Source organism: Macrobrachium rosenbergii, chromosome 40, assembly GCF_040412425.1.
Source record: "Macrobrachium rosenbergii isolate ZJJX-2024 chromosome 40, ASM4041242v1, whole genome shotgun sequence".
NCBI classification, from domain to species: domain Eukaryota; kingdom Metazoa; phylum Arthropoda; class Malacostraca; order Decapoda; family Palaemonidae; genus Macrobrachium; species Macrobrachium rosenbergii.
The window spans coordinates 7,528,518-7,545,165 of record NC_089780.1 but is presented as its reverse complement, the minus strand read 5'-3'; the positions used below and the strand labels follow the sequence as shown (position 1 = coordinate 7,545,165).

General features: G+C 34.5%; 1 pseudogene; it reads left to right on the top strand.

Annotated features, from left to right (window-relative positions):
- Positions 1 to 8,303, top strand: part of LOC136826101 (zwei Ig domain protein zig-8-like) — a 235,088-nt pseudogene extending 226,785 nt beyond the window's left edge.
- The last annotated feature ends 8,345 nt before the right edge of the window (positions 8,304 to 16,648 follow it).

Here is a 16,648-nt window from a genome sequence, read left to right as displayed (position 1 = left end):
ATTTGTTCCCCATTGCAATATTTGCATCTGCAGTCTGACTGTCGATGCAAAAGAAAAAAAAAAGAACTGTGACCTGGATAGCCGTTCCTATACAGTTCATCCCCTGTGGAAATTGAGTTACTCGACGCCTCCTCTCTCAAAGAGGAGAATTCACAAAACCGTGTTTCTGTCCTAAAATTCTCACGCCTATGGGAAGTGGATGGGGTTTTAGAACTGCTTAAACGATGCGATTTGCAGAATGTGTTTTGAAGCGCATAGAAAAATTCATGGATATTTAAATAGTATGTAAGTGTTGCTTGCTGAATTTATGCTTATGGAAAGTTGAATGGGATTTAGACCTGTTTAAATAATGTAATGTGCAGAATGTGTTGTGATATTTAAGAAAAATTAATGAATTATGAAATGATGCATGAATATTGCTTGTTGTATTTCTGTTGCAAAATTCTCACGTTTGTGGAAAGTGAAAGTGATTTAGACCTGTTTAAACAATGTGATGTGGCGAATGTGTTGTGATTTTTAAGAAAAATTCACGAATTTTTAAAAGAGAGAGAGAGAGAGAGAGAGAGAGAGAGAAGGGGCAAATCTCAAAAATCTACGAATTGCAAAATCGCTCCATTAGCGAGACCTACTAAGGTCGCTCAACAAACGCTCGCGGAATCGTGACCATGACATAAATTCGCGAACATTTTTATCTGCCAAATGTTTTCCCACCTTTCCATTTTTTAATGCTTTCGAAATTCGCGAAACAGGGGAGAATTTCACAACGATTTTCATCCGATTCAGCTGATTCGGACAATTTAATGCGTCGCAAATAGACACGGAGAGAGAGAGAGAGAGAGAGAGAGAGAGAGAGAGAGAGAGAGAGAGAGAGAGAGAGAGAGAGAGAAAATATGATTTTCAAAAACGGCCTTTCCTGGAATTTGTGTGGGTGGGTTTTTTTTTTATCATTTTTGCTTCTAGGGAATTCTGCTGTTGTGCTTAAGACCTTGTTATCGGTCCAGAGAATCTCCTTTATTTATTTATATATATATATATATATATATATATATATATATATATATATATATATATATATATTATACCTAGGATTAACCCCGGATCTCTCACTAAATCAGTTCGATAACACCTGGACCACTGGATTAGAATTAAATGCATTATTCAATCGCAATATCTAATTTTATGAAGACCATTCACATCCAAATTAGATTTGATGGAAATCACGTGACTGTTTCAGTGGAGTACAACAAGAATGAGAGTATTTTGCATAATGCAAATTACTCTAATGGAGATAATCCGATTTCCCTCATTTACATTTGACGAAGCAGAATGTCAGTAAAAGAATTATTTTACAGTTTATTGAATAATAGGAATTCTTTTGTGGGGCGTCTTTGGATACTGGATGAATATAAACTATGTTTTTATTCATTACCTTTTTAATTGTACTTAAATGTATTTTGTGTATATATATTTCTTCTTTATAAACATGAAACCATTTCCTCTAACTCCTGAACAGTGAATTAAATATGTCCAGAAAAATCTACAATACAAACCGTCTCATAAACCTACACAAAAGCCTCATCAGCAGGATACACAAAGCCTCTGCGTACACACACACACTGCGCCACTTACCTCAGTCATGCACCTTATTATCCTCCATTCTTACTCCATGACCACACCACCTCAAGTCACTGCGATCCTTCTTTTCACCGAAGCTAACCTTTCTAAAATTTTTCTCATTGTATCTTTGTATTTCTCAACCTTTCAATCAAGAGTTCCAATTTTTTTATTTTATTTCGTTTGCTTTCAGCATTTATATTTACGCAACTTCATACATTATACATTTATGTCCTTTCCAAATATGTTGTAAACAACCTGCTATCTCTTTCTCGCTTCGCATATTCTGTGACTCACAGCTTCTCTTATGAGCTTTTATCTGATATATCCATATCTCGTCGGTGGTAAGGCGTTCTGTAACAGAATCATGAATTTAGTAAGTCTTATCTTAATAAAATTAGGCTGATTAATCTTTTGCAAGAATCTATACAGGCTACCTATGAACCTTATCACATACAGACAACTTCTGACACCACTGCCCCCATAAAGTTAACCCCATCAACTGAACAGATGTGGAAACATGTTGACATTGAAGAAATAATTAAAAATGGTTATTAAAAAATGCTACGATGCAGAAAAATTTTCTCGAGAGAATGAGAACCTTTAAGCAATGATTGCTTGAGGCTTTTTTCGAGGAGAGGCTGATAACAATGGTTATAATGATGATGATGAGTCAAACACGACTCAATACTACATGGTTTCAAAAGATGGTCCACGTACTTTGATGCCTAGATAACATTACGAGCTTTGAATTGAGAGGGCATCCTCCAATCACGCCACTAAATAAAGGGTTTTTCATGGTTATGTTAAATAATCCTAGATAAATATATTCCATCGAAAGTATAGATATGTTTTTGGAAAGTAACAGAGCAACGATTCCCAAAAGAATTTCTTTAGAGCAGTTTTGTGAGGAGAAAAAGATTCAAAATATGAGTTTCCCATGAACGACCGTTTTCTGTAAAGCTATAATTTTCTTTTATGGCTATTTTAACATATGCTATATCACATGAAGCGTTCATGTAACGTTAAAAAAAATACCAGAATAAAATGTACAAACACGGATGGAATGGTCACACAGGGCACGTAGAATTAGTAATGTTTACCATTAAAGAGTAAATCCGTTTTCTATTAAAACTTAAAATAGAAAATGAGAAAAATATTTCTTGCATAACTATAATAAATAAGAACTTTTTCGGTGTTATTAGGAATTCATTCTTCCTTTCTCTAAAAAGGGAATTTAAAGTTAATAGAGCTTTTTTTTCAATTCCAAAATTTAGATAATTGACTTTAATCCTTCCCTAAACCTTCGTGTGGTTTAAATAAAACAATAAACCACTCTCTTTCCGTCTGTTCAACGGGTTTTAAAACACACACACACGACTGAGTCTTGGTAACAGTCATAACGAAAAGATAACGCATTAGAAGGACAGTATTTACAGTCCCAGTTCTAAATTTTGCATAATTTATTTACAAATATATTCATCTTGATTTTACCAAGATGACGAAACGGTACATTTTTGTAAATATATCAAATAATTCTCGTCGAAGTAAATTGCCATTTCGACAGTAGGCCTACTGTGACGATGCAAGTCTCTACTCATTGACCAGCAAAATATAAACAACAATAATGGTAAAATGAAATTAAACAAAATGGTTCCATTGCTGTAGGAAAAATTACTTTGCAGCAAGAATGAGAAGAGGCTCAATACCTTTATCATAACCCGTACAGCTCGCAGTGAGTGCGTCAGTTCGTACGATTCTCTACCCAGCCCTACGGCGCTGCCAGACTCGTAAAACTCTACGGGATATCATCTCCATGTTTCACTACATCAATGCAAAACTTTCTTCTATATATAATGTATGTCTTTTTTATTTAATAGTTTTGGGTAAATTTTTTTATATAAGCAGATTATTTGAGCAAATATGCGGAATTATTCAGATTCTTTAGATTAAAATGAATGAAAAGTACGATGTTTTGGTCGAATGCAAGTTCTCAGTGTCTGAGAGACGACAATTTCCCGCCAGTGTATCTCTTTCTACAGTTCGAGGAAGACTGTTGTGGTTACTTGTCCCATATATATGGAGATAATTGTGACTTTATTCCTTAATTCAAGTATAAGTTTGTATAGCAGTTCATTATTATAATCAATAAGCGGAATATTTGAATGAAATTAAAACAAGTTACTGTGTTGAAGATTAAAATGAAAAGGATGATTTAGAAAAACTTTGGTAAAGGTTGAACTTTTTTCCTTAGTATAATTATAGCAGTGCATACGATTTTCTCATCGTCTTCAATAAAGATCAATAAAGCAAGAATATTTGAATAATATTTCTACGAGCGTAAGTGCTGAAAATGAAAATGAAAACGATAATATCGAAGAACCTCAATGAAACTTAACAAAGTGTGTATCTACACGATTGGAATAATTGCTACCAGCTAAGGAATTACAATATATGACTTAGAAAAGTGTTATATATTGAATTCGTTTAGATAATAACTCAGTCGGAAAATATTATCATGTGAAATCAATTTCGTTGGATAAATAAAACAAAAAATATTATGTAAAGGCCAGGTAAGTTTCTGCTGCAGTAAGAAAAACTAGAAGGACTTTCCTGCATGTATATATATATATATATATATATATATATATATATATATATATATATATATATATATATATATATGTATATATATATATATATATATATATATATATATATATATATACTACATATATATATATTAACATGAATATATTTTGTATATACATATATAGACAAACAGCAAGCCATTTGCTTTACAGAAAGTAACTAAATATACATTTTGTAATTCTGAAGTATTTGACAAATTTACTAAACCCACATATAAACGGGTTAAATCCATTTTTCCTTTATAAATATTTAGATATTTTAATAACAATCTATTTTCAGAGACAATACACTTACTGAGACGACATCTCCTTCCTGCTGCAGACGAAAGGCGGCGTTGGGAGAGAATATCCCAAAGATAAGTCTTCGAGTTAAACAGAGCTTTATGTAACGAGTATGTTAAGCTCAAAGTTCCTTTGTCGCGCTTTCCTTCTGCTGTTCTCTGGTGAGTATATCCATTCACTTCAGTCTTAGCATAAGATGCAACGTTTAAATAATCATTTCGTTATGCAAATGTACTCTTTAGTTATAAGAAATAATGTTTGAAAAATTGTACTTTTACCCCCATGGGACCTTTTACATTCAAATCATAATAACACAGTTAAAGATATATATTATATACATTTCATTTATCACATTTGTTATTCAATGAGCTTTCAGTTTACACTTTAATATCCTTAAATATCTATACGTTGACCTGATTTTGACGTACAGCGAGAATTCACTAAGTGAATTCAACTTTCTTACAATGTGTTGCTAAAGAGGCCTTCCACCCAGAAGAATCTTAGCTTGGTCTTGTTACAGATATAGAGACGGCTAATATTCAAACGTAATGTTTTTATCTTTCTTTTCCAGCTGACATGTTCGTCGTCGACACCAAAGTTCGCGGGAAGCAAAACCGAAATAAAGTCGCCTCTGAGGATACAAAGGCCTTCCCGGATGAGGATGGTAACGACCCTCTTTCAAAATGGCCACATTTCTCCAAGGACACGCCCAAGACGGTCATAGCTGCCGTAGGAGCTCCGACGCACATTCCTGCAAAGCTAGAAACCTTGGGACCAAATCAGTAAGTTTTTGACGTTTTCGAAACCCCACGGTCATAACTATAAAGTTATGACGATCAGTCAAAACCACGGGATAGAATCTGTCAGATTCTTAGAGATTTTTTTAAACTTCTGGGTCAGATTTAAAAGTTTTTTTATATTTCTCGAAAAACCTCAGGGTAACATTCTTCAAGTTTTGTTGGTTTTCAAACCATCTATGCCGAATATATAAGTTTTATCATTATTTAATAGTAAGATTTGACGAGGCAAATGGAATAAGGGATAAACTCTAAATTGTTAGAGATTTTTAAAATTCCTGTGTCAGATTTAAAAGTTTTGGCAATACTGAAACCTCTGGGAAAAATTCGTCAAGTCCTGTCGATTTTTAAAGCTTCTAGACCGATTAAAATGAAGATTTAACGAACTAAATGGAGTAAAATTGAAATCAAGAATATCTTAATCCCGGAATTATAATATGAATTGGCAGATTAATACCAAATTTTAAGAAATGCCTGTAAAGAAAACCCCACGCTTCTTACAATCGGTAAATGCCTAAAACCAGAATGAAAATCCCGATATTAATTGTTTTTATTTTACTGATTATTAATTTCATTTCTCTCACGACCTTGCTTTAAAGGCCTGGGATTTAGGGGCCTTACCATATAATAATAATAATAATAATAATAATAATAATAATAATAATAATAATAATAATAATAATAATAATTCTTTCACACCTTCAGGTATCCTGGATCCGTCACAAGGACTTACACGTCCTAACCGTTGGCTCCTTTACGTTCACTAACGACAGGAGGTTCTCCGCCCACAGAGACCCTTCGTCGGGCGACTGGGTCCTCGTCCTACGCCGCCCACAACCGGAGGACTCTGGTTTCTACGAGTGTTCCATTCCCACGAAGCCCGTAAGGGCCGTCAGCGTGAAACTCGAGGTCGTCGGTGAGTTGTACCGCAAGGGGAGGTTTTGTACCCCTTGAGAAATTTGTCCTTGTGAGTTGTACCTCAAGAGGAGTTCTTGTACCCCTTGAGAAATTTGTCCTTGTGAGTTGTACTGCAAGGGGAGTTCTTGTATACCTTGAGAAATTTGTCCTTGTGAGTTGTACTGCAAGGGGAGTTCTTGTACCCCTGAAGAAATTTGTCTTTGTGAGTTTAAATATATATTTTTTTTATTTAGACCTCTATTTTTGTCTTTGGTGTCTTTAAGTTCAAATATCTTTTCGTCCATCTGAGTTTTAATAGTTTTTATTTTTATATAAATGCTTAGTTTTGTTTTTATTGTCTTTAAGCTCAAATATCTTTTAGTTTTCTCCTTAGAAATAGTTAACTCGTCAGTGATAATCAGGTATCAGGTGTCAGGCGGAAGATAGCAGCCAGTGCAGATTATAAGGCTGGTACGAGAAAGCGTGTGTGTGTGAGTGTGTATGCGAGCTCGCGCGTGCATTTGGTAAGTGTAGGGAGTGAGTATAGGTGGAATAAAGTGAGTACGAGTGTGTATCTTCTCATGAATAACTCCACAGTATATTCCACTCATTTTTTCATCTCACTTCCCACTTCAGTGCCTTCGGCAGAGTTCCTGGGGGACGGTAGTGTCTACCTGGACAAGGGCAGCGCCCTGAATCTCACCTGCGTGGTCCACTTCAGCCCCACGCCTCCTGAATTCGTTTTGTGGTACCACAAAGATAAGGTGAATGTTTAAATATTTATGCGTGTTATTTTCCAGTCCAAAATACTTCAATTCATTTAACCACCACGTAAATGTTCATTATTATTATTATTATTATTATTATTATTATTATTATTATTATTATTATTATTATTATTATTTTTATTATTATTATTATTATTATTATTATTATTATTATTATTATTATTATTATTATTATTATTATTATTATTATTATTATTATTATTCAGAAGATGAACCCTATTCATATGAAACATGCCCACCAAAGGGGCCATTGACTTGAAATTCAAGCTTCCAAAGAATATTATGGTGTTCATTCGAAAGAAGCAACGGAAGGTAATGGAAAATTAATATTATTAATCGGCCCAAAAAACCTTTTGAGTTCATCTTTTAAAAAATGGGTTTTTTTAGGGGTTTCCATCTGATTACCATATATAATTAAAAAACTAAACATTCTTTTGCAAACTTCTTGTGGAACCGTGTGTTTACAAGGTGGCTACCATAGACTTTCTAATCCTCTTCTTCTTGAATTTCAGTTAGTGAACTACGACCAGAGGGAAGGACGCCAGATTCGGGTCGACGTCGAGCACATGGGTAAGATGACCAGGTCTACTCTCCTGGTCCATAACGCCTCTTTACTAGACTCTGGCAGGTACTCCTGTAAGCCAGCGAACGCCAAAAGAGCTTCCATCATGGTCCACGTCTTGAAAAGTAAGATATCCTGTGGTTTTGTTTGTTTAAGATCGTTTTTATTAACTTAGTGTGAAGTTAATCTGAGGTTTTGTATGTGTTTATGGCAACGTTTTTCATTACTTTTGCTATTCTTTATTGGTATATCTTTTTATCCATTATTCATGAAGTACTCTGTCGTCTTAAAACACATCATCATTATCATTATTATACCTAAATACGTAAGTAGACTGAAGAAAATGAAATAGAAACATGCTGACTCTGTCACCCTCCATCCCCTTCGTCTCACTTGTAAACAAACTCTTCTTCTTCTTCCAACTCTTAGGCGAGACTCCGGAAGCCATGAGGACCACGAGCAACGGAGCTACCATATCCCAAGATAATTTACTCTACCAAGTCATAACCACTTCTACCTTCTGTCTCCTCATCTTTTTAAAGGATTACCTAAATTTCCCCAAAACAGTAGCCCCCTGGTACCTGTACTTTCGCGATGTTTCTCTCTTCACCCACAGATAGGAATGAAAGGTTTCCCGGAGGGTTTTGTAAACCGGGTGCCAGAGGAATGATGTGTGCGTTGTTTATTGTGTCACGAGTTTACGAAGAGAATATAAATATATTGTCAGTACATTTTTTTTTATTTAGACCTAATGTTCTTGTATTCAGAGTCTTCTGTAGCACATGGTATTACTCAGGATTACTCCTGAGTAATTGGGAAAATATCTCTTTAATTGGAATGACAAAGAGAGAAAATAAAAGCTGTGGGATTCCTTTTTGCTTCTCTTCTTCTTCTTCTTCTTCTTCTTCTTCTTCTTCTCTCATTACCAACTCTGATCCAACTCTTAACGAAGCTTTCAGCTCTCTCGCTTACTCTCAGAGCACACAAAGCCGTGATCTCTCTCTCTCTCTCTCTCTTATTTAGGAGCTGAATTTGAATCTAAACACGATGATCCCTTTAAAACACCTACTTCCTTTGGTGTTACAACACACACCCCCTTGTCACGCAAAACCTTGCCAAAATTAGACTACCTTTTGTAACATCAAAGTATTCCACACAGCTTCAATTTAAATCATTAAAATTCAAATTATGTTTAACTTTGCGCTCAGAAGACTTTTTTTTCTGAAACGTATCTCTCATTAACTGCCATAAGTGAATCAAAACATGGACACCACTGTAGCGTTTAGCCTACGATTTTCTAACGTGAAGTTAATTATCATCATTATTCAGGTCTAGGTGACGCAATTAGCCATCTAAACATGATGATTATACGTTGAAACAGAAAATAAAAGTTAATATATTAATGATAATTTCAAACAGAAAGTGATGAGTGCTATATTGCACTTGAGAACTGGAACTGTTTAGTTTTTCTGATACTCCTGAACGCGAAAGGTTGGCAATATAGGTCTAGGGCTAAGCCCAAATAATGCTCCCTCGAATCTTTCGCAAATGAATGCAAATATATTTCATTTTGCGAGATGGAAAAGCTAGTGTCATCCATTCTTTAAAATTCTACATTGTATTATAAAAGGCCTTAATTCACATCTCTTGATAGTATTACACTTCAAGACAGGAGAATCATTGTTGCCAAACTCGTGCGCTGGGCTTCTTTCAGCTGAGGATATTAACATATTCGTTAAACAAGTCACTTGTTGTGTCTTTGTTTAATATTTGACAGTAAAATTTGTCTAAATATTGAAAGGTTCTTGATACTACAAGCAATATCTCCACTATCTCGAGTGGTTGTCGTATATGGCGTGTAAACTGAAGCCTGGGAAGGATAGGCCTAGTCCCATCTATGCGATAAACAAATCTACTGGGAATACAGTATAAGCTCATATAGAAGTGTATATGTGTGTACTGTGTACTGCTGGTGAATACGAGTGTGCGTGCATGTGTGTGTATTGTAGGTTTGTGTTAATTATCATACGTTAGAGTTTACCATCGCTTTTAAGTCAAACGAGAAACATCACAGAAACTCAACCAAGTTCTCGTTATCGTTAACGAAAAATGTAATGTTTTAAAATCATTCTATGAATGATTTTCCATACAATATCGACATTTACCATTATTGGTAGCTTAAATTTTCTCATTCTAAACCTATAAGAATGACATTTATGCAAATGGGGACTTTTTTTTCAAGTTCTGATGTAAATGTTAACGGTTTGGTGGAGAGGTATTTAAATTTAATCACCTGACAACTGTGACAACTGGCTCAGTTGTAACCGAACTGCGAAGGTGATGTCATCTTCGTTTCGTCTCGGTTTCAAACGTCTTTTTGTAGTAGTATTTTTAATTAATGGCTTAAAATAACTTCATTTCCTTCCACTTTTAACGTCGGCGAGTGCGTAGATGATATATGAATAATACTGCTTATCTTGGTAAGTAAACAGTTGTTATTCTTTTAGCATTTAAGTCACTATTGTATAACCGGTTGTAATTTTTTTTATTTATTGATAATAAGTTTCTCGTGTTACGTTACTGTAAGCGAATATGTGGTATTCGTAGTCGCTGTGCGAATACGGTATTCGCTATGAATGAGATTGCCAAGGAAGTGTTGCCATATGGTGATCAGATTGTGGCCGTGCATTATTTTCACGATGATTTTTATTTATATTTATTTTTTGGCGTTACGTTCCATTACCCATATATTCCATTAACTTTGTCGTTTTATTTGTTAATTTAGCCATTCATGTATCCTCAACTACCCACCAATCTTGAGATAATAGTCCCAGGAAATCGTTAATAAGAATGATACAAATAACTAACGACTTTTAAGACAGTTCACAATGTATTATGTTATACCAACGTTGTTTTTCGTAGCTTTTTGTAAATATTCGTTTTAAAACTGTTCGGGACCCTCGATTTTGGAGTTCACAATGATATGTTGTTTATATAGGCAGCAAGCTCATAGGGCTATGCGTTGTAAGGGTTTGCTTAGAGTGGAATGGTACACTGATACATGCTATAATATTATAGGCCTATGATGTGTGTAACTTTGCATTACATATATACTTTTATAGGCTTGAGATGTATGTAACTTTGCAATACATTATATATACTGTATATAGTATATGCATAATTACATACATATATATATATATATATATTTATATATATATATATATATATATATATATTTATATATATTTATATATATATATATATATATATATATATATATATATATATATATACATTTTGTTAATTTCCTCAATCCTTTTTCACGTTATCTGTCTGTACCCAAATCCAAAACAAGGAATAAGATTATTTTTAGCTCTCTCTCTCTCTCTCTCTCTCTCTCTCTCTCTCTCTCTCTCTCTCTCTCTCTCTCTTCCAAGGTCAGCACGCGAGGAAACAATCAACAGACTTCAGTCTCAGCGTTGAGGCTAAAAATGTCTTTGAAGGTCTCAGAAAATTGCTTTGCAAAATAAAACTGGAATTTTACCTACCATCCCTGACAGAAGATATTGTTGATATCAAAGCAAAAATAAGAGATAAGAAAATACAATAAAAAGTGAGTGAGGAAAGGAATAGAGAAATATAGTTATAATTATGTAAAGATTAAATTTTCTCAAGGAACTACGCAGTTCAGCCTCAGGATAAAGTTAGAATATGAAAAAGGAATATTTAGAATGGGTTTATTTTTGTCATTAAATCGTCGATTTGTGATTGTAGACGATCATGCTACTCTCGAAACCACATCAAATTTGAACGCAATCAGTCCAGTTATTATATTTTTCACGTGACTTTGTGGCCTCATTGCAGACGATCATACTACTCTAAAAACCACTTCAAATTTGAACGCAATCGGTCCAGTTGTTATATTTTTCACGTGACCTCGTGGCCTTATTAAGTAGCAATACGAGACATTCCCCGTAGGGGGGGGGAGGCTAGTGCTGACAGTGCACCTCACGCGGTGCACTGTAGGTATTACTGAAGGTTCTTTGCAGCGTCCCTTCGGCCCTAGCTGCAACACCTTTCATTCCTTTTACTGTACCTCTGTTCATATTCCCTTTCGCCCTCCTTGCTATCCACCCTCTCCTAACAATTGTTACACCTTTCCAATCTTTCTACTCTCGATTTCCGTTTCAGCGCTGAATGACCTCATAGGTCCCAGTGCTTGGCCTTTGGCCTAAATTCTAGACTTCATTCCATTTCAGTACGAGACAGCTAATCATACTTAAATCTTACCCCTACATTTCAAGGTGGATCTTAATACTTTGAAGGTGGGTGATAAATAATATTAATTTAACGTCAGCGGATTTCCCTTCGGGTGAAATTCACACGCATTGGGGTCTATATTGTAGGGTTTTCGTTTGACTTGATGCAAATGAATGTTACATACATATTTGTGGTTATATATGTTGCTTGCAAAATTTATTTCAGCTTACGTTTCAATTCTCAGAATTTGCTAATTTCCGCAAAATTCTTATTAAAGTTTTATTCGTTCTTTTGTTTATTCATTGATTTATTTATATATTTATACATTATTCGGCATCTGATAACTTTGGTCTTGCCCCACATTTTGTATTAACCTTGTACTCTTCAACTGTCATATCGCATTTTCATTAAACTTTGTAACTTTTATGAAACTTTAATTATTTGTAAACTTACGTCGAAATTGTGATTCAAATTCTCAAAAGGCTTGTGAATTATTGTGCCTTGAGTTGCCTCGTCTGCAAGTTTATAAGATAGCCTAATGGATGCCTTTTCAAGATGTATAAAATGCTTAACTTTTTTGTAATGTTAGCTTAGCTACCGTAAATGTTTAGCAAGTGTTTAGATGCCTGTGTTTAGTTAACTACTACTCCTCAAATTACTGTTGTGGTAGAGTAGAAAATCTTGAAAATAACTAAGGAATATGTATAAAAATAGAAAAAATGGACGTGTGAAGGGATACGTCCCATGAGATCTGTCACATAGTGTCAAAAATCAAGAAATATATATATATATATATATATATATATATATATATATATATATATATATATATATATATATATATGTATATGTATATATATATAATAAAACAAAAGGGACATGTGAAGGAATAAGCCCTGCAATGCCTGTCGTCACATATCGCCAAACAGAGCAATTTCCCTGTCGGTGTTAAGTCACACGCGAGGTATGAGATCCCCTCGACCTCTCAAATGCCACAATCGTTTGCCTGAATCGATACCAGCTACCCTTGAGGCGAGGAGGAGAAGGAGAAATTGTTTCACGAACTGGAAATATTGTTCCAGCTTTGTGTTCAGCTGTGGCGTTGATACTTTAGGTAACAGGGTGAGAAAATTTAAAAATATGTATGTTAAGAATGATTTCAGGCCTTCAGTACCTAATTTATGGCTTAGGATAACAGGGACTTACTATTTTGTTAAGGAAGCAGGCCTGTACTGTTCATTCTCTTAGACAGGATTGGCCTGTACCCGTGTTCTCTTAGATATTGGTCATGAGAGAGACCTTGTGTTCCCCCAGTTATAGGCTGAGAGATCTCTCTCTCTCTCTCTCTCTCTCTCTCTCTCTCTCTCTCTCTCTCTCTCTCTCTCTGTTAATTCCACCAATGCCTGCGTTTATCCTTGTTTCTTATAAGTGTATTATTTTCTGTTGACATTTGCTTTAGCAAGTTGGTGACCTTTTAGTAATAATAATAATAATGATAATAATATTAATAATAATAATATATAAATAAATCCTGTCTTAAAGATAAAAGTGCTAAGTGTATAAAAATCATAAGTTGCAAAGCTTGATCGTAATTTATTAAAACGTGAAAATAAAATTAATTAAAAGGTGAAGAAGGAAACACATCAATAACAAGAAAATAAGGATAAATCAATTCCCAAAAGATCGAGAACGGAAAATCTGACACGATCAGAGGACGAGATTCAAAATCGTAGCGGATTGTGTACCGAAGACAACTTGGACGGTAAGGAGGAGAAACATTTTCCCTTTTTCCTCAAGACGGGGAAAAAACGTCAGGACACGACAGGGACAGAAAAAAGAGGAAAAAACAGGACAATTTTCTCGGAATGTGAGATGAGGAGGGATGGCATGACTGAGAGAGAGAGAGAGATAAAGAGAGAGACCTTCGTCAATGATATTATCTTGCCGAGTTCGTCCAGTTCTTTTAGTTTATTTCATTTTTCTCTGTCGTTCTTTTAGCTTTAGTTTTCTGCTCGGTTTTAATCCTTCCCTTTTTTTTTTTTGCATTCTTTTATATTCGTTTGCTTTCGTTTTCCAGTTATTTTACCATTTTTATATAGCGTATTTTTTCGCCTTTATTTTATTCTTTAGCACCATGAGGAATTCCACAATGCAGAAGTTAATTTTCTCTCTCTCTCTCTCTCTCTCTCTCTCTCTCTCTCTCTCTCTCTCTCTCTCTCTCTCTCTCTCATTTATAATCAATTCTTATTAGATTGAAAAACCAACTTTATATTGAGACGAAAGTTCATTTCATTCGTAAATAATTTTTATACGAATTTCCTATCTTTGTGTTTGGAGCTTAATCTGAGAGAGGTGGGGAGGGAGGGGGAAGAGAGAGAGAGCATTGTCGAAAATACTTTCAGCATCCAGTAAGAGATCATTTAATGTAGAAATTATAAATTTATACGAGAGAGAGGAATTAAATGTTTATGCTATATTCTACTCATATCTTCAGCATCACTTTAGGGATATTAAAATGTCACCTTTTTCCTTTACAGAGAAAGCTGCAGTTTTGACAACAGTCAAGACCTTCTGAAGTCCAGCCAAGATGGAAGCAGCTGAGTTGGTGAGTACAAAAATGTAGGATATTATTAGTGAACATGTCATCAGACATTGGTGGTAGGAAGTTTCTGACCTCAGGAGTAGGTTCCAGAATTAAACCATTTTATGACCCTCAGTTGCAGGGTCTAAATAACTATTTTTCTGAGCATGTGTGTTTGTGTTGTGGGTAAGGTCTTCTGAAGCTGTTAGATTTGCATCTGTGAACAGCTGTTGATTTCATTTTATGACTGTTGGAGGGTCTGATTATTCTGAACAGGTGTGTGTCTTGGGCATGATGGTCTGATTATTCTGAACAGGTGTGTGTTTTGGGTAAGATTATATTGAGTCTGTTAGATTTGCAGCTGTGAACAGCTGTTGATTTAATTTGATGACTTCAGATTGAGGGTCTGATTATTCTGAACAGATTTGTGTCTTGGGCATGATGGTCTGATTATTTTGAACAGGTGTGTGTGTTTTGGATAAGATTATATTGAAGCCGTTAGATTTGCAGCTGTGAACAGCTGTTGATATCATTTTATGACTTCAGATTGAGGGTCTGATTATTCTGAACAAGTGTGGGTCATGGGTAAGATCATATTGAGGCTGTTAGAAGGATAGCTGCAGACAGCTGTTGATATTCTGGCAGATTTAGAAAACTCCTTTTTTTTTATTTCAACTTATTTATGGTAGAAGGTACTAGGCTTCATTTAGAATCTGTTATACTAGATAGCACGTTATAATGTCACTTCTCTCTATAAGGTGATTTATTCGATAAATCCTAGATTTAAAAAATATAGAACAAGAGATTTTTTTAGTATTTTCGATTTGAAAAATAGAAAAAGATTGTTTTTTTTTTTCATTTTTACAATCATATTTTGTGGTTTGTTGTCCCTTCCATTCCTGGTGGCTCATGTCCTGATTTGGTTGGTCGCCTGGAACTGAAAAGAAATAAGTCTCTCGGATTTTCAAGTATATTAAACGTCATTTTAAACCTTGACTGACTAGTGACAGTAATTTCCTACTGTGATCGCACTTCTCGGTAGTCGATTGTAGTTATCGGTAATTTTATCGACAAATAAAGAGTCTGCGGCTTTACACATTGAATATAGGTACATTTATCAACAGTAAAATGATTAATTATTCTTTTTAAATCCTCAGATTAATCTAAAATTCAAAATAGATTTGATTTTTATAGAGTTTTGTAACGTCAAAACAGGGAGCTTAACATTTACATGAGTATATGCTATATTAGTCAAAGAAAACGAAATTTTGTTAATGAGAAGAAAATGGGATTTGATAGTAGACTAAAGTATAAATCTTAACCTTTAGGTTTTATTGCCTTCTATTCTCCTACACTCATATTTCGACGAGGTTTTATAAATGAAGGAGATTTTAAATATTACGATGATTATACGTAGAACAGAGCTGTGGTTTTAACAGTAATTACGGGAGAAATCAGTATTTATATAAACGTTTAAATTTTGTTAACTGATAATGGGTTTGCACATAGGATCTTCACTCGTATCCAATTTATCTATATATATATATATAGAGAGAGAGAGAGAGAGAGAGCAAATAAATCTGTGACTTTAATGGAAACTGATATTAGTGGGTCGTCGTGAAATAACTTTATAAACGTGATCCATTTATTTAAAAAAAAAGTACGCAAAATGTACAGAGAGAGAGAGAGAGAGAGAAAGTTTGTTAATGATGTATATATATGTGAGAGAGAGAGACAGACAGACAGAGAAAATTTGTTATTGATGTATATATATATGTGTGTGTGTGTGTGGGCGAGAGAGAGAGAGAGAGAGAGAGAGATTGTTAAGGATTGCAGGAAAATTTGGTCCAAAATGAGCTGTTTTCTAACAGGGAATGGATTTAGAGAAAGGAGAGGACTGTGGCATTGACACTTAAACTGCTGAATTGTGGGTAGATCCTCGTGCCAGAAACTTCAGTAATACTAACCCCTTAATACACATTCACAGAGGGCTCACTAGCAATTCGTCTAACCCTCATACACTATTGAAGCACGCAGTCAGTTTGAACAAGTTAAAAGGGGTTAAGGTTAACAAAATCAACACAAATTAAGACAAAATTAACAATATTAACAAAAGACTAACACAGTAATAAAAGCAATGACAAAAGTTAACACAAAATAACAGATAGTAACAAAAAGATAACAAAACCAAAAAAAAAATTAGCGAAAAACTT